Below are 19,016 nucleotides of genomic sequence, written 5' to 3'. Positions count from 1 at the left end.
CAAGCCTTTTTTCCCTCCCAGGAACAGCAAGAAGGCGTCAGAACAGCCAATGGACAGCCAGGAAGGCAGCACACTTGGTGCGGGGGTGCAGCCATGCAAAGGCTCCCTTATCCCCAGGCACCATCTTTCAGGTGCAGCCCAGCAGGAAGGCAGTGAGACAGAGATAGAGACTGGAGGCAGAGATACAGATGGAGGTGATGAGGATGGAGGTGATGAGGATGGAGGTGATGAGGATGGAGATGGGGGAGCGAGGGGATAGATATGGGGGAGGGATGAAAATGGGGGGTGGGGATGGAGGTGAGAATGGGATGGGATGGAGGTGATGGAGTTAAGATGGGGGTGGGAGGGGAGGGATGAAGATGAGGATAGAGAGGGGAGGGGATGGAGACAGGGATGGGGAAGGGGGTGAGGACAGGAATGTCGAGGATGGAGATGGACCCGGGGAAGGGGAAGGGAGGGAGATGAAGGTGTGAATAGAGATGGGATGGAAATGGGGATGAGATGGGGATGGAGATGAGAACAGGGAGAGAGCTTAAGAGTCAAGGCCCACAGGGGCAGGAGTGAACAGAACAGAAACCCGGGTCTAAACCCCCAGCCTCTCATCTCTTGCAGATGTTCATAAGGGGTCGTCAAGGATACCACCTCCCTCCCCATGTCCTAGTGTGAAATGCTGACAGATGTCCCTGCCTTCCAGGCACACTTCCCCTAGGCTACTGTGACCACAAGTTCACCTCAGCTTCTGATTACATGGGGAGTCCCGCAGCTGTAGATAAGGGTGGAACCCGAATTCCTAACACTAAGGTCCCCGGGTGGTGCTGATGTTACCAGAACATTGGTTAACCCTGAAGAGCAAGGACAGAAGCTCCTAATCCAACCCTAGTGAGAATCACATGGAGGACGCATTAAGTACACCAAGACAAGCCTGAAGAGTAATAAGGAATGTGACAGTACCAGCTCGAGTTATACAAGCAGACAAGTTTAAGCACCTTCAGCTGGTCCCTTCCCATCCCTATTTAAAGGTCCCTCACTAGAGGGGCCAGTGCCTGCCTTCCATTTTTTCATTTAAGTTAACTAGGGTTTTATCTTTTTTTTTTTCTTGGACAGTCTCATGTAGCCCAGGCTGCCCTCAAACTGAATATATACCCGGAGATGACTTCGAACTCCTGCTTCCACCAGAGTGCAGGAACTACAAATATGTGCCACCACGCCTATGTGATGCTAGAGCTGGAACCCAGAGCTTCTGTGTGTAGGCAAGCACTCTACCAACTGAGCTACAACTCCAGCCCCTCTTCAATTAACTTAAATGCTAATTAATCCCTTTCTTCTTGGAGGCCCCACAGAGCAGATTAGAAAGATGAACTAATTTCCATGTTACCGGCTCCTGGCACCCTTGGGAAATAATCCTTTGTCAGGACCTGGAGAAGGTCTGTTCAATAACACAATATCGGATGACCCGAGACTGTAACTGAGCACTGGGGCTGGAAAGCTCACCTCCAACCTCAACCTCCTCAACCAATGAGCCATGCCAACTAGCACAGCCCTCGAATACACCTCGATGTTCTTAACATGGCCCAAAACAGAGGAGAGAAAAGACACCAAACTCCTGTCCTGTGACTGGCTGGGGCACAAACAAAACCATACATTAACTTGCTCACTCTACAGAATTATAGATAATTAGCATCTGCTCAGAAGTATGCATGGTGTGGCTTCTATTCCCTTCTTGGAACCACTATATAACTGAGGCATGATGGATGCATTGTACTGATGAGCACACACTGAGGGTTACAGCAAGCAGGTGACATGCCCAAGGTCACAGTATAAATGGTGGCCACTATGTGGTAGGCCATGCGTTGACCCATGTGCTGCCCCTTTGCAACATGTATCACTCTTTGGGTTATCTTACCATCACTGCGCACGTGGGACTTAAGAAACCCCTGAGGACAGAGCGCGCGTCTGTTTTCTTTCAGCCTGCACCCCCCAGGCATTCAGTAGACACCCAGAAAGAGCTTTGCCAAGTTCATGAGAGACTCCAACGTCTGGGCTGTCTTTAAAATCCATAACAGCCATACAGGTGAACCACTGCTGGAGACAATCATACTTAGAAAAATAGAAACCTATTAAGATAAGAGTTGGAGAATGTGCAAAGAAAGGCACTGGGGGGGGGGGGGGATCAGAGACCTAGAGGACATTTCCTGAGCCCTGCTATTTCAGTCACCCAAACCATCGACGTGATAACATATTCCATCCTCAGGACCTCTGAGAACTCCCATGATGTTCCAGATGTGAGACTATGAAGAAAGGGACTAAGCCCAGGGATGAGAGGCTAAGTGCAACTCTCAGTAGCCCCTGGTCTGGGCTGGCGAGGAAAAGACATGCAACACCATTTTCAAACCAGTGTAAAACAGAAACTCTCGAGATAGAGGTAGGCAGGACATGGCTTCACAGATGCAATCCTGATTTTTGATAACTAATTTACAAAAAAAAAAAAAAAAAAAAAAAAGCACAGCTAAAGAGACAAGTTCCCTTGATACATTGTATGTAGTAAAGATGTACTTATACATGGAGCTTAACAGTTAAGAGCAATGCACTGACTGCTCTTGCAAAGGACATGAGTTCAGTTCCCAGCACCTGCATCAGGTAGACCACAACCACCTGTAACTCCAGCTCCAGAGAGATCTTATGCCAGAGATGGATACTCACACACATGTGTGCAGACACACACACACAATTAAAAATAAACCTTCTTTTAAGAAACAAAAAAGAATACAGCTACATACAGTAAAATTCATTCTTTACAGGAACACAGTTCAATAGCTGTGACAAACACATAGACAGTCTGCTCCAGCTTTTTGAGTATTTAGCTCTAACTTTCCAAGAATGCATTATATAAAGTAATGTGGAGCTGAAGAGATGGTCAGCCATTAAAGGCTAGGCTCACAACCATGAAATAATGTGGTGTACATAACCCAAAAACACAAAATTAATATTGGCTCCCCTTCTAAAGCTGAAAGTCTCCATTCAGCCAAGAGAAAAAAGACAGAATTGAACAAAAAAAAAATCTTGTCTCCAGGGGCAGGAAATCAATTCACACAACATCTGCAAGGCATGGATCTCAAAATACCAAGATCTAGTGTACCGGTTAATGCAACTGAATCTCCTGCACCAGGAGACAGGGTCCCTCCTCCCACCCTCCCCCTCCCATATGTAACCATTTACCAATTGCTCAATTTAATATGCACACTGAGCTCAAGGATGCAGACATATATCTATCACAGGCCATTCCTAACCACCTGTGCAAGCTTAAAACCACAAGACCTCCTTAAATTATCTCCAGAAATCTTTACTATCATTCACAGACGGTGCCAGTAGACCAAAGGACTTTACCTGCTCAAAGAACCTAGCTTTTTAAGGTTGATTTTAAATGAATTGCAGGACTTATATAAAAAATGGGAGAGTGATTGATTATTCAAAGAAAAATCAGAAAGACATTACATTTCTGACTGAAGAATAAAGCCCTAGCATCTTCAAATGAGACAACAAAATCCCAAACCAGAAAATGGTTAGAAATGTCACTAAAATACAGGGTAAGGTTTATAACTAGAGTGGGAGTGGGGGGAGGGGTAGGCAGTGTACAGAGGTGACTTCCAAATGCTAGTTTTATGACACTCAAATTTCAGAAGACCTGAGATGATCTTGATAATAAGAACTACAAATTCTCAGGTCTCAAAAAAAGCTATTAAGTGAGATCCTTTGAGGAGGGGAGCTACAGTGCTTACCCCATACTCTGAAGTCCTTCCAATGATGGTTATGCCAGGACCACACTCAGAGCTAAGACCTGATGGATCTAAGAGTGACAGAATCACTCCAGATGCAGAGTGATTGTCTAATGTTCATAGAGCCCTAGGTCCCATACCCAGGGACACACACACTGGGTGTGGTGACTCATGTCTAAAATCTCCGCACTCAGAAGGTGGAAACACGAGGATGATAGACAAAAGCTCAAAGTCATTCTTCCATATACAGTGACTTTCAAGGCAGCCAAGGATTCATGAGACTCTGTTTCGAAGCAGGGGGTTGGGGAGAGAAAAGAGAGGGAGAGAGAAAAGAGAGAGTATGTGTGTGAGAGAGAGGAGAAAGAGTGTAAGGGAGGGAGAGAGAGAGAGGAGAGAGGGGAGGGAGGGAGGGGGGAGGGAGGGAGGGGAGAGGGGGAGAGAGGGAGAGAGAGAGAGAGAGAGAGAGAGAGAGAGAGAGAGAGAGAGAGAGAGAGAGAGAGAGAGAGAGATGCACTGAATAGCCTAAGCACTGGTCCTGAACATGGCTTCTAACTTACAGGCTAATAGCAAAACTGAGAAATGTTTCCATTCTTCAAGGAGATTGGTACTGACAAGGATTGGTAATACTGACAGGGAGCCACATAGGGACAATACTTTACAACTGGGGCTGGTCAGCTCTACATCTAGCTCCTGATCCAGCCGCTCAGAATTCAAGTCTTACCTCAGCAGTGCTGCTAGAAAACCTTTAAGAGCCCAGTTGGCCACATTTAAATGTCTTTCTGCAGGTGATTCTGCAGCACCCATAAGTTTAAGCACATTTTCATTAATACATTTATACTCTATAACAGTAAAGACACTGAATTCCCACAAAACTTTAAACTATTAAATTATACTTTATTATAATTTATTGTTAATATTAACATAATTTATTTTATATTATTTATATATATATATATATAAAATGAATGAATGGGGGGTGTGATGTGCACCTGAGGGCAGAGGCCAGAAAAGGGTCGTTATAGTCCCTGCAGTTGGAATTACAGGCAGCTGTGAGCCATCTGATGTGGGCGCTGGGAATCGAACCCAGGTCTTCTGCAACAGAAGTACTCAATCTTATCCAGAGGGCTCTCTCTCCAGCCCCTCATCACAACATTTCTTGCTCCATCATCCTGAATGAAGGTTGTATTTTTTTTTTTTTTTTTTTGGCCTTAGTAAAGGGCGCAGCATTTATTTGATTGAACCATCTCAATTTACTTCCACACTGGAGTGTGATGTGCACCTATATGATAAAAAAACGAGAACAAGCTTTGTTTTCCACTTACTGAGCCCATAATTTTCATTAGCACAAACTGAGCAGCCAAAGGCCCTGCCCACAGAATACAAACAAGAGAGCCACATACAGGGCAGAGCAAGGACCAAGGATATGGCTGAGTCGGTAGAGCACTTGCCCAGTATGCTGGGCTCCACCCCAGCACCACATGAAAGCTGTTATAACTCACTCCTGTAATCCCAGCCCTTGGAAGTGGTGGCAGGAGGATCAGAAGAAGTTCAAGGTCATCCTCAGCTACACAGAGAGAGTCCCAGTCCAGCCTGGGCTACATGAGACTGTGTCTTACAACAGAACAGCAGCAGCTTGGCTTCCACACAAAGTTCTCTCCCTTCCAATGACAGTCAGTCTCTCTCTCTCTCTCTCTCTCTCTCTCTCTCTCTCTCTCTCTCTCTCTCTCTCTCTCTCTCTCTCTGATGCTTCCTGCCGCCTCCCAGGCAAGGCAGTGGGCAAAAAGAGTCCAATGATAACTTGGTGGTGCTTTTCTTCCCTCTGAGGAACAATGTTCAAGGTGGAGTGTATTAGGTCCTCTCTGAGTGCATCCAGCAGTGGCGCACGCTTAATCCACACGGAAGAGAACTCGATTCGAGCCAGCTGGGTACAAGTGAGCAGGAATGCGAAACAAAAAAATCTGAAAGGTATACAGAGTCCTTGGCTGAAAACTCGGCTTGGTTCAGAAGTATCCCACAAGGCTTCCCAAGCCCGAATGAGTTTCCCAGGAGACAATTACTCATGTCAAGGATGGAGACACAGAGGTGTTAGAGGAGACAGTTGTGAGTGGAAAAGACCTGAGTCAGAGTCAAACTCACGCCACATTCAACAAAAGGACCTTGCTGTACCTCTGCTTTCTCAAAGTCTGATGAGAACACCTGCCTCCCATGGTTGTCATGGCAACCAGCATGCAAGGTCTTAGTAGATGCAAAGAGACAGGTGCAGGGCAATGGCACCCGTAGGTGCCAAGATTCCACAGTGAAGCACCAGGGCTCTTTAGCCTGAAAAGGGAATTCACCAACAAGCAGTCAGTGGCAGATTCGGATTTTGAAACAGAAGAATGTTTGATCATCTACAGGTTGAACTATGTTCTACGCTTAAAAGAAAGAAAGGAAAAAAAAATACTGAAATCTATCCCCTTGTACCTCAGAAGGTGACCTTATTTAGAAATATGGTTTTCACAGAGATAATCAAGTTAAATAGGATCATTTAGGTGACCCTTAATCCAATATGTCAGGTGTGTTACAAACAGGGGGCCTTTGGAGACAGAAGCAGGAAACAGAATAAGAGCATGAAGGTGTGAGGACAGGGGTACAGGGAGGGCATGGGCTGAGCAGAGGTCTCAATAGAATCTCTACATGGTCCTCAAAAAGAACCAGCCCTTGGTCTTGAACTTCAGGAACTTATCTGTTTTTTACGTTGTTAAGGGTGTGGAATCCTGCTATGAGAGCCGTAGAAACCAATATAACCTGTGAGGGTTAACTCAAAAGAAACATGCCCTATTCCTATTCTCTTTGGGCATTTGGTCACCCCACACTTCGCAGATCCCACAGGGCTTGTTCTAGTACGTCCATCAGATTTGACCATAAAATTCCAAGTAAACGCTGTAAGGTACATCCAAGGGTCGATGGGCAGCAGGGAATAACCCGACAACTGATGTGCAATCTTGGCCCTGTGCCAGCTGTCACTAGACAGGCAAGTCCCAAGAGCCACAAGTTCACCAGCAAGAAGCAGGGACCGACCTCCGGAACCTTCAAATGCCCCTCTGCACAGCTGGCCCACACCTCCTGCTTCTTTTCCAGTCTCAGCAGCACTTGGCCAGCATCTAGTGGTCCACCACCTTGCCCGGGAGCTGGTTAAATCCATCGGAGCATCTCCAACACTCACCTGGCGGCCCTAATCATCAAAGCCCCGAGGAGGCGATTTTCTCCAGCTGAACGAAGCTTTCCCTGTCACCTAAGTAGAACAAAACACACCAGGGAAAGAGGCCAGAAAATTAAATGTCCCCAAAGAAAATAAAAGGCTCTTTCAATATGCATTTAAAGTGGAAGGCTACAGGGCCTTAGTGACCAGCGTGTAGAGGAGCTGGGGAACTGTGGCCCAGGGAGATGGGTGTCCTGCATTCCAGAGGAGCCAAGTCTGTCCTGTGTGCCCTGCAGGGGCCCGTCCAGTCCCCTGGCTGCCCTGACCTCCTCCATCCCTTCTCTGACAGTCTCTCCTAGGAGCCTCCCCTCAGAGACTCAAGGAGGTGAGGTGGGCTGAGTTTAGGAAGGGGCATGCCTTCCTTAGAAGAAGGTCCAAAAGAAGAAAGCTCCTGGCAGTGATCTAAAAAAAGGAATCCCAGCACCAACTCATCAGTGTGTCAGTGTGTGTGTGTGTGTGTGTGTGTGTGTGTGTGTGTGTGTGTGTGTGTGTGTATTTTCCTGGGGGCATGTGAACATCTCTATATAGGCTTATGAGCATGTATGTGCACATATGCACAGAGACCCTGGATGTCAACATCTTTTTTTTTTTTTTTTTTTTTTTTTTTTTTTGAGACATGGCCTGGAACCAGCCAAACAGGCTAGGCTTGACTGGCCAGCAAGCCCTAGGGATCCTCCTGTCTCCATCTCCCCAGTGTTGGGACTACAAGCATTTGCCACTCACTACACTCAGCTTTTAATGTCTAAGCACGCCTTTAATTGCCAGGCGGATCTCTGTGAGTTCAGCCTGGGCTACCACTCAAAGCTACACAGAGAAACCCTGTCTTAAAAAGTTGGTTCTAGGGATCAAACTCGGGTCCTCAGAATTGCAAGAAATAACTTTACCTAATGAATTGTCACCCTAGACTCTTTTCTTTGCAGGGGGAGGGGGCGGGGACAGATAATAAAAATACGCTTCCTTTGAACCAGGCTAATACATCCTACAAACACATCTGCCTTTTGCCTTTTCCATTGGGTGCTAAACCCAAGTGGCTATACCTCAGCTGCCTTGGCTGACATCTTACCACAGGGTAGCTCCTTTGACTCCACATGGAGAGGGCTTGGAATGACGAGTGCTAGGCCAGTTGAAAGCCCTTCAAGGAGAAAATTAAGCCTCTTAAAGTGGCCTGCGTATAATCTCTCAAACCCGGGAATAATCCACACTCTCCTTGGAAGAGCTGCCATGAACGACCTCGGGCCATATTTAGGACTGGCTTCACTCAAATCAAATAGCAGCTAGACACGAGCGCCAAGCCATTCACTGGGCAGCCCTGAGGCAAGGCAAACAGGAGGTGAAGAATTTCTTCACTGAAGCACACTACTAAGCCTGGGTCACCAGGCCGGCAGCAGTGGGGCCACACAGGGAACTATCCCACCCAGACGCAATAACTCACTCCCCCAGGAGCCAGGCTTAGTCGAGGAGGGAGACGGCTGCCCAGGGTCAAGTGGCTCTGGGGATGAGTGAGTCTCAAGAACACTGACTAGGTCAACGACAAACACTTCAGACAAGTCAATTTGTCATCTTCAACCCAGTGTCAGAAGTTACCAAGAAGACTGCTGAAGTGCCCCTCTTCAGAGATAAAAAAATGAGAGAGGCGGCCATTTGTCTCCTCGAACCATCCTTGGCAGGCGCCTCCTGTCACTCAACAAGTATTTAACAAGGGTGTGCTCACCCGTTCAGTACCTGAGCCCCTCATCCCCAGAACGAGACCTCAAACCCCTGCAGCCTGATATAAAATCTGAAAGGGCGGTATTGCTCCTCATCCAGGGCTAACTCTGGAACTAGGAAGAGCCCATCACTCATGCAGACCTATGGGGATCCGGTGGCAGAAGCGGCCTCTGTTCTGGAGCAGGGTGTGTGTGTGTGTGTGTGTGTGTGTGTGTGTGTGTGTGTACATGTGTGGGGAGGCCAGAGATCAGCCTTGTGTGTGTGTGTGTGTGTGTGTGTGTGTGTGTGTATGTGTGTGTGTGTGTATGTGTACATGTGTGGGGAGGCCAGAGATCAGCCTTAGGTGTTGGCGTCATTTCTCAGGAGTCATCCACCTGTTTTGGTTTTTGGGTGTTGTTATTGTTGTTTGTTTGTTTGTTTTAAGACGGGGTTCACTGTCTAACCCTGGATAACCTTGAACGCCACATAAACAAGGCAGGCCTCAAACTCACAGAAATCCACCTGCCTCTGCCTGACCAGTGCTGGGATTGAAGGTGTAATCTACCACATCTACCCTTTCTAACATTTATTTTACTATTTGTTTATGTTTATGTGTCTATATGCCCCCTGTGCATGTGGGGGTAGGGTGCCTTTGAAGGTCAGACTGATGTTAGATTCCCTGGAGCCGGAGTTACAGGCAGTTGTGAGTCACCTACTATAGGTACTGAGACCCAAACCCCAGTCCTCTGAAAGAGCAGCAAGCACAAGCACTCTCAACCACTGAACCATCTCTCCAGCCCCAACAAGTTCTTTTGGGGGACAGGGTCTCTTACTAGACCAGGAGCTTCACGAGTAGGCCAGGCTGGTTGGCCGGGAGACCCAAGGATCCTCCTGTCTCCACCTCCCCAGCATTGGGATCCCAAATACACAGCACCACACCCGACTTCTGCCTGGGAACTGGGGGTGGAACTCCGGGGCCTCAGCTTGTGCAGTGAGCACTTTGCAGACTAGACCACCTCCAAAGCACTTGGGGTTTCTATGCCACAAGATGGATAAGATCTCACACGTGGTATCATGGAGTGTCAAAGTGATATGGATTCCAGAAAGGAAGAGGCCTGAGACAGAAGTAGGAATACCACCAAGACCTCTCAGGAGCAGAGTATTGCAGACTCCTAAATGAAATGTTTCGGGAAACCAAAGTTCCGGCTTCCAGATTAGATCAAACAAGAAAGCTGGAGTCAGAGTAGCCAGGGGCAGATTTACTTGGTGAAGAGAATGTTCCAGAGAGGGGACAATCAGCTGACTGAATTATGTAGGGAGGCTGATGATGCTGAGAGCACACCCCGGACTCAGTCCTCGCATGCTGTTGATGCCTTAAAAAGGTTTCTTTGAGCCCAGTCTGGTGGCGCACAACTTTAAGCCCAGCACTCGGGAGACAGAAGGGCAGATTTCTGAGTTCAAAGCCAGTCCTGCAAGTTCCTGGACAGCAAGAGCTAAAAAGAGAGACACTGTCTCAAAAAGAACAACAGCAACTGGTTCTTTGGATTTTGTTTGTTTGTTTTAAAATTTATTTCTTAATTGTGTATATGTATATAGTAGGCCTGTGCACCTGAGTACAGTTGTCCATGGTGTCCAGATGAGGGTATCTGATGCCCTGAAACTGGAGGTAAGGGTGGGAGGCTATAGGTGCTGGGAACCAAATCTGTTCTCTCTATAAAAGCAGTATATATTTATAGCCACTGAGCTATGTCTCCAGTCCCTTAAGAAATGTTTGCCCTTGCCAGGAGGTGGTGCCACACACCTTTAATCCCAGCACTTAGGAACCAGAGGCAGGTGGATCTCTGTGAGTTCAAAGCCAGCCTGGTCTACAGAGTGAGTTTGAGAACAGCCAGGGAATACACAGTGAGTCCCTGTTTAAAAACTAAAGACAAATGAATGGGGAGGAAAGAGAGTCGGAACATGACAACTCAATAAGGGCTGGAAGGAGAGCTTTGGCCTCGAAGAGCACATTTTGCTTTTAGAAAGGACCTGGGGTCAGTGTCCAGCATCCACATGGTAGATGACAACCACCTGTTGCTGCAGTTCCGGGGAATCCAATGTCCTCTTCTGGCCTCCCCCGGCACACGGCACACAAACAGTGCACAGACATACAGGTAGATAAAACTCTCATACACAGAAAATAAAATAAATATTCTTTAAAGTATTTGCTAAGAAGGGAGAGCAGAGAAATGAGAGGGGAACGGGCTAGGACATGGGGTCAAGGGGCTTCACTTGCTGATGGTGATGCTCTTTGCCTGGGATGAAGAAGCTAGAGCATCCCCAGTGCAGACAACCCCATCAAAGAGGGTCTCTAGAGTCAGTATGGATGGGAAAGGAGAAGGGCTAAGAGAGAATGAGGGGCAGGGCAGATGAGAAATCCTCACCCGTCACTCAGCAGACTCAATTCAGGAAGACAAGGTCAAGACTAGTGCGAAACAGCATCTTAGTGAAAGGAAGCCAAGGCACCAGCTGAGAGCAATTTCAGATGAGAAGCACAGTGGGCCCGGCAGTGTCAAGAGGCCCCTCGGGATTCATGGTCATACATCAAGAGCTTGCCAGTGCAGCTGGCCCTGTGGCTTCTCCACCCAGGCTCATTAGCCAGGGGCTAGGGCGGCAAAAGCAGAGCAGAGGGCAAGTCTAATCAAGGGTGGGTTACTCAGCAAAGTGAGATAAAGGGACGGGGTCGAGGAGGTTGAGGGTATTCAGGAACCTGAAATGAGGACGAGAATAGGGTCTTGTCTCAAAAAAAAAAAAAAAAAGTGACGCTCCCTTTTCTATTTTTATCATATGTGTATGAGTGGGTTTTGTGTGTGTTTTCTGTTTGTTTGTTTGTTTTATGTGTTTTCTGTTTGTTTGTTTGTTTTTGCCATTGTGTATATATATGCATTCCTGGTGCCTGCAGAGGCCAGAAGGAATCAGATCCATTGCAAATGGAATTACATATAGTAAGGAGCTGCCACATGGGTGCTGGGAACAGAACCGGGGTTCTTTGACAGAGCGGCAATCGCTCTCACTTAACCTTTGAGCCCTCTCTCCAGCCCTGACCGAGTCTGCTTCTCTTGTGGGAGCTGCCTGTTCTTCCTGTGTGCATCTTTTGATAGTTCTGTGCTCCATAAACCACTTAATCACACTTATCTCCTCCCACCTTATCTACTAGATAAATACAAAACAAGAGCACTACCCTCCAGGGATATGATGTGTGGGGTGAGGGCAGGTTTGTCTTATCAGAGGAGCAAGATAAACCCCCTGGAGCTTGTACTGCATACGCAAATGGAAGACACAGAGAATTCTGTTTGCTAAAGCCAAAGGCAGGAGAGTAAAAAAGAAACCCAAATGTGTGCGCGTTGCTCTAGGCTCTTAGAACAGGGTGGTAGATAGAATCAGTTGGTAGAAATGGAATTGTTGGTTAAGAACAAAACAAAAGTGTGGGCCTGATGTGGGCTCTGAAAATCCGCTGTGAAATAGGCTGCACATATAACTCAGAGCACACGTGAAGGGCGGCTCTAAGGACCACGGAATCTTGTGCTCAGCTTGCCATATGGCAACGGCCAAGAAGACAAAGATTGCTAAAGTGGTCAGCCTTCAGGAGGAGCCCGGCTCCCCAGGTCTGGTCTTCTTCACTTGTGTTTTACCCTCTAAGACTTCCTTATCTTTTGAGTTTTCCCTGCTTGTTAGGGAAGGAGAAGCAAGAAAGTTTGGAAGAGTTCAACTTTAGGGAAAACACCAACCACTTATCCCCATTATTTGTAATAGTTGTGTTTGGCTTGTGTTTTAGCTCGGCTTGTTACTAAATATAAAAGCAATAGGATTAAAAAGTTCTGAATGGGGTAAATACTGTAATTAAAAAGGCACCAGTTGGGTTTGTTAAGCTATAATTCTAGAATGCTGGCCTCCTTGTTATATTTTTCTTCTTGCCTTTAAACATTTTTTTGTACCTAATAAAAAATTGTTTTGAATGATTTAACTGGTTTTAGTACTTCCTGTTAGTCAAGCACCACCCAAAATCCCCAAGAAAGTATTCTGACTCAAAAGTCCTAGAGCAAGAATGTCACAGATCACAAGTGGCAGACACCATCCGAAGAGCCTGGGCATGCCACATGCACACACACCACCTGTCACATGGCCTGGTAAACTGATAGGCAACTTTCCAATTCACAAAGGCACTTTTCTAACCCTTTTGAAGTTACAAAATCTCAGTGGGGGAAATAAAATCAGCCACTTGGATCAGGCTATGAAGTTACAATAGTAAGAATCAGGCAAAAAACAGAAAAGCCTGGCTAATAATACCTGGTGAAAGAGGCATACAAAATTAAATAAATATCAAGGTAATCCAGTTGAAATTAAATATCAGAGGACTGGAAATAAAGCATCTCTGAGGCTGACTGGTAAAGGGCCCTTGCCACATAGCCTAATGATCTGAATTCAATCCCAGAGAGCCACATGGTAAAAGAGTTGATTCTTCCGACCTCTACACAGGGTACCTTATGGTGTTCCCCCACCCACCCCACACACAAAATATATAGAGAGATAGGTAGCTAGATGTACAAATAAATGTAATTTTTAAAAAATCTTTTTTAAACGCTCTTTTAAATTTTCATTGCATCACGTTTAAAAGCTGTGCAAAAAAAAATATGGTGAGGTTTAAATACACACATAGCCCACACCTGTACTGAATAGCAACTTAAAAGGATCAAGTTTGGAAATTTTCACTTCTCCTTGGAGATAGCCTAAAACACAAAGCCCGAAACTGTGACCCTCACAATCCCATAGCATTTCCTACATAAATGAAAAGGGGTACAAAGGCCCGACGTAGACTGACTGAGAACTGTCCGCGTCTGGAATTCAGGGTACCACCTCTCCTCTAAGCCCGGGAATTTCAATGTAATTTAAGGGGAGGGGGCTTTCAGCAGTTAATTCTCCCAAACATGAGCTATTCTAATTTTAGACAAGTGTCACCTCAGTCTTTTCCACTCTTCTAGTGTTCAAATTAAAAGGGAGGAAAAGAAAAAGCATTTCTTGCACGCACACCACCACCCCTTCTCAAGGCCAAGCGTCACATCCACTCTTCCTCCTCACTTCTGCACAGAGATCTCCATGGTGCGGATCAAAGAAGATACAACCTCTTAAATTGAAAGGGTTAACTTTGACACTGGAGGCACTTAATGAAGCTCCCAGGCGACTGCTGATGTCAGGGGCATATCTCCCTAATGGAAATCTCTGCTCCCCCACCCCACCCCCTACCCCGTTAGGTTCCTGTGGTCCTTCCCGGAATGTCTTCCAGTGATGAAGACCCCAAGAGCTGACATGATATCTCTACTATGACAGTTTCATTAAGACACCAAGGAGAAAAGCTAACACATTCCAGCACTCAGCCAATCACAGGTCAGCAAACACACTCTGCCCTGCCCCTTCACTACAAAGCCAGGGTCACTGTCTATGTACAAAAGCAAAGATTCCCCCACAGGCCCACTTCTAGTAAGTCACCACATCCGGGAGCTAGGACATAGTGAATGTCAATTCCCTCGACCACGGGCTATCAGAATCAAAGTGTCACTTTGAGCACCATAGTGCTCGTAATTACGTGTATTTCGGGGTGCACTTCCCCGGGACACCTCCTACTCCTCTGTCTTTAATTGTGTCTGTCCTCTACAACACCATACACTTCAGCTCACTCTTCTCCCGTTCTCTGGAAAGAATCCGGATTTAGTTTTTCATTAACCTTCCTTCCTTTCCTTTCCTTCCATCTCTGTTCCATCACCAGCAGCAAGAAAACAAGTTTTCCCACGTGTCACCTGAAGCCCCGACTTTGGGAAACGCCCCCCTTTCCTCCTCCAGCCGGTGCCACACAGTGAGAGCCCTGCACGCAGCCGCCGGTTGCTACACCAGTCGCTTCCACAAACCAGGAGACGACAGGAGGCTTCAGGCTGATCCACATAAGCCAGGCCTTTGCCCCATCTACGAACCTAGTCGCTTCCTCTCCAGGCTGGAGTGAGCTCCCGCGCCAGGTGGAACACCCCGCGAGCCGCGATGCTGGGGGAAAAAGAGGTCCTGAAGGAAACGCTCTGTAACGTGCAATGGGGCCGGGGAAGCGGCGGTGCGCACGGCTCCGGCGGAGCGCTGGCGGCGGTGGCCTGGGGAAAAGAGGGGCGTGTGCTCTGCGCCTCGCAGCCCCAAATGCTACGGCTCCGCTGCACCGTGACACCAGCGAGCCGCACGCTTCGGTCCCCTGCGCCTCTCTTCCCCCCCAGACTCAGCCTGGCTCGGCCTGGGCGACACGCTGCAGTCTGCGCGCCCTTGTGGGGACAGCCGCCTCCTAGCTCGCCCGGGCGCGCAAACTTTCCCAGCGACAATCGCTCCGGCCTCCCCCGGGCGCTTCGGAAAGTGGGCGCCCCCTTAGCCTCTCTGAAACCCACTGAAAATATGGCGCCCTCAAACGTCGTTCCTTGGGCCCCGAATTGCCAGTCTCCAGGTCCCTCCCGATCCCCGCCGGCGCGAAATCTCAGCTCCTGGGGGTCGGGAAAGGATACGCGAGGCCGCCGCGCTGGATCCAAACCCTGCCCTCGCTCTCGGCCCCGCGCTTTCCCCGAGCGAGCCGTCGGCGACTAGCAGCTGTCTAGTAGCGAGATGACCAGGGAAAGGGGGAGTCGCGCAACCCGCAGGTCTCAAGAGTGGGGCGCTGGGAAGCTGCCCCGGGTGCCTTTCGCCGAAAGCCGGGGCGGGAGACTTGTTTGCAAAGTGGCGCTGGAAGTCGGGGCAGCCAGTGCTGGAATGAAGCCGCTCTGCCCTCCGCCAACTCTGTCGGCGCCAGGGCCCTGACCGGGGTCTAGGGGACCCCTCAGTGCAGACCGGGCCGCTTTTCCGACCCCGTTACAGGAAACCCGAGGAGGGAGCCCAGGAGGGGACCAGCTACCTAGGGCTAGCGATCAGCTCTCCGGCTCCAGCTGAAAGACTATTTGCAAAGCCCGGCACCCGGGCTGAGTGCGGCGAAACCTACATGTGCAATAGACAGGTGCATTCGTTGCAATTTATTTTTCTTTTCTTGAAAAAAAAAAAACCCCTCTTAGGAAAAAAAATCTAGAAGCTTGACAGGGTTTTTCTACATTGACATCACTTACGAGATGCAAACCCGAGAAGAAAACCACCCACATATTCCTTCTGGAGAGGGGAGGGAAAAGGCACTGGAAATCCCTGCAGCGCGCATGCAGGATGGAGAGCAGGGTAGCGCCACGCGCCGCGCCTTACCGCGGGGATGCAGCTACTGTCTCATTGCAGAGCGCCAGCCCCCGAGTGCAGCCGGCTCCGCTCCCGCTGCGCCGCCGCCGCCGCCGCCGCTGGCTCCGGGCGCGGAACCGGAGCCGAGGGCGAGCGCGAGCGCACGGCCCGCGAGCGCCGGGAGGGCAGGAAGCGCGTCATCACTGGGGGACGGCGCGGCGGAGCTCGCCACCCGGCTCCTGGGTGTCCGCACCCCGGGCGCGGGATGGGGGCGCGCGCGAAGCTGTGGTGGAGCCAGGGTGGGAGAGGCGCAAGGGACACCCCCGGCAACTCCAGACACTGGGCTCGGATCTGGAGAGGGATGAGGCGGCATGGGGACCAGGCATCTGCTGGGACAGGGCCTCTGAGTCCTCCGAGCGCCTCTCCCGGACCACCGGCCGGGTCCTGGAGGTTACCAGGTTGGATCCAGCCCCGCGAGTGGCGGGAACCCACAGAAGCCTGCGTCCTTCAGCAGGCAGACACACAAACCCGCTTCCCAGGTCACCTGGATGTAGGGAACGACTCTTCCAGAAAGATGGGTAGCAAAGGGCATGTTGCCTATTGCACTCGTTTTGTTTTTAATTCGAGACAATGTCTCACTATGAAGACCAGGCTGGCCTCAAACTCAAGATAACCTTGCCTGCCTCTGCCTCCCCGAACGCAGGGATTAAAGACCTCTGCCACCACACCCGGCTTTATTTATTTATTTATCTATTTATTTATTTATTCATTTACTTATTTATATCTCCTGTTATCATGCCCTGGAATACATTATGTATCCCCTGTATTAACAGAGCTGGGAAATGCTGGGATGGCAGGGTAAAATGTGAACGTTATCTTAGGTAATAGTGTGAAGGAACAGGAGAACAAATCACAAAAATCTCTTTTCTTTAAAATTATGATGTATAAATGGGGTTGGGGATTTAGCTCAGTGGTAGAGCACTTGCCTAGGAAGCTCAAGGCCCTGGGTTCGGTCCTCAGCTCCGGAGGGGGAAAAAAAAATGACTCCTAAATTTATGATGTATAAAGAGATACAGAAAAGACGGATCAAATAAACTAGCCGAAGTGTTCATCCATGTGTCCCAGTGGCTGGTGAAATTGTAGGTGGTTTTTCTCTTTCTGCTTAGTTCTACTTTTTTTTTTAACTTTTGTAATTTTAAAGATTAGTAAGAAATTGCTTAGTGGGTTTTTCTCCAGCTCAATATAGAGTGGCCAGGATAGATGCCTCTTCCAAGCAGATAGCAAATTTCTTCAGTTCTTCAAATGCAACTGCAGCAACTTTAGAGTCTGTAAGCTTGAAACTGCCATCACTCACCCGAGAGAGAATCAACTTTGTAACTTGAAACTATCTTCAAGGAGTCCATTGGGACCTTGAATAAGCCTAGCCATAATGTGGAAGTCGGCCAGTCTTAGAGGAGAAGTTCTCGACCTATGGGTCTCCACCCCCAAAGGGAGATGACCCTACCACAGGGGTCACAGAGCCATCAGAAAACATGGAGATTTACATTACAATTCACAACCATAGACAAACTACAGTTATGAAGTAGCAACGAAAATAACTTTATGGTTGGGGATCACCACAACATGAGGAACTGCATTAAAGAGTCACGGCATTAGGAAGGTTGAAAATCACTGTTGCAGAGTAAAATATAACTCACACCCTTTGCAGAGAATACACTTTATAAATCAGAAGCCTCAATCAGAAAACAAATTACTGAGCCACTTGAGACAGTCCTAAAAGTTGCAAGGTGGACTTTTCCCAGCTGCATGGATAAACACTCCTATTCCCTGACTCCTTTGGATAGGACATTGAATAGGCTAGCAAACTAGAGGTAGCAAGCTACCTCACAGGACATTCAAAAGCAAATGTTTATTGATTTCAGTAAGAGCCTGGTAAGAAGCTCTGTGGAACATTCCTTTACACTGTGGATATATGTTTCTGTGATTGGTTTAATAAAGAAGCATGCACAGAGAGAAGCATGATGGACATGCTGTACTGAGAAAAGGTACCAAGCCCCATGGCAAAGCATAGATAAAAATATGGGTTAGTTGAAAATGTAAGAGTTAGCTAGTTACAAGCCTGAGCTATTGTCCAAGCATTTATAATTAATAGTAAGTCTCTGTATGGTTACTTGAGAGCGGCTTGTGGGACAAACTTCTACCAACAACGCCCATTGAGTTGATGCTTGCCAAATTGCCCCTTGGTTTACTGGAAATAACAACCATATTTTTGTAGTTTAAGATCCAGGTTTCCATAAGAAGAGAGAATGAGGGTAAACAGGTCACAACCAAAGTCATTTCTCCCCTGTCCTACTTCATAGAGCCCTATAGCTTTCCATCAAACATCTCAAAACCTGGGGCTGGAGAGATGGCTCAGAGGTTAAGAGCACTGACTGTTCTTCCAGAGGCCCTGAGTTCAATTCCCAGCACCCACATGGTGGCTCACAACCATCTGTAATGAGATCTGGCACCCTCTTCTGTGTACATAAAAAACAAAAAACAAAAAAAAAGTCTCAAAACCAGTTAGTTTGTCTTTCCCCAAACCTGGATGTCAAGATTTCTATCATGTAATGCGTTCTTCTCTATGTATATCCACAATTTCCAGCCCCCAGCAGTGAGGTGCTTTTCAACAATATGAGGCAAGCTCAGAGAGCAAGGAGCCCGACTACAACTCTGCCTAAAAGCAGTTTGGCAAATGATGGGTGCTCAATCAATTCTTATTCTGTAAAGCTAGTCCCTTTGTCTACTACCACTACTTTTTTTTTTTTTTTAAAAAAAAGACAGGGTCCTACTATATAGTCCTGGCTGGCCTAGAACTCACTATGTAGAACAAAATGGCATTGAACTCCTGGTCTTCCTGACTCAGCCTCCCGTGTTCTGAGATTCCAGACATGCTCCACTAACCCAGATTAATCCAGTAATTTTGCTCTTTTTAAAATAGCAGACAAGGTCTAAAGAGATGGGTCAGCAGTTAGACACGCATGCAGCTTGTTAGGTCTCAAGGAAACTCTGCAAAGTCTCATTCA

The 19,016-nt window shown here is 47.8% G+C and overlaps 1 protein-coding gene across 1 annotated transcript in view; it reads right to left on the bottom strand.

Moving 5' to 3' along the window:
• Positions 1–16,116, bottom strand: part of Tln2 (talin 2) — a 427,714-nt gene extending 411,598 nt beyond the window's left edge. The window contains exon 1 of the mRNA XM_028864471.2: positions 15,982–16,116. The gene's annotated coding sequence lies outside the window, so the exon portion shown is untranslated. The remainder of the gene's footprint in view (positions 1–15,981) is intronic.
• Positions 16,117–19,016: the final 2,900 nt, after the last annotated feature.

The sequence above is a fragment of the Peromyscus leucopus genome, chromosome 7 (assembly GCF_004664715.2).
Source record: "Peromyscus leucopus breed LL Stock chromosome 7, UCI_PerLeu_2.1, whole genome shotgun sequence".
Classification (NCBI taxonomy): Eukaryota; Metazoa; Chordata; class Mammalia; order Rodentia; family Cricetidae; genus Peromyscus; species Peromyscus leucopus.
The sequence above is the reverse complement of the archived record's forward strand: the minus strand, read 5'-3'. Positions and strand labels throughout refer to the sequence as shown.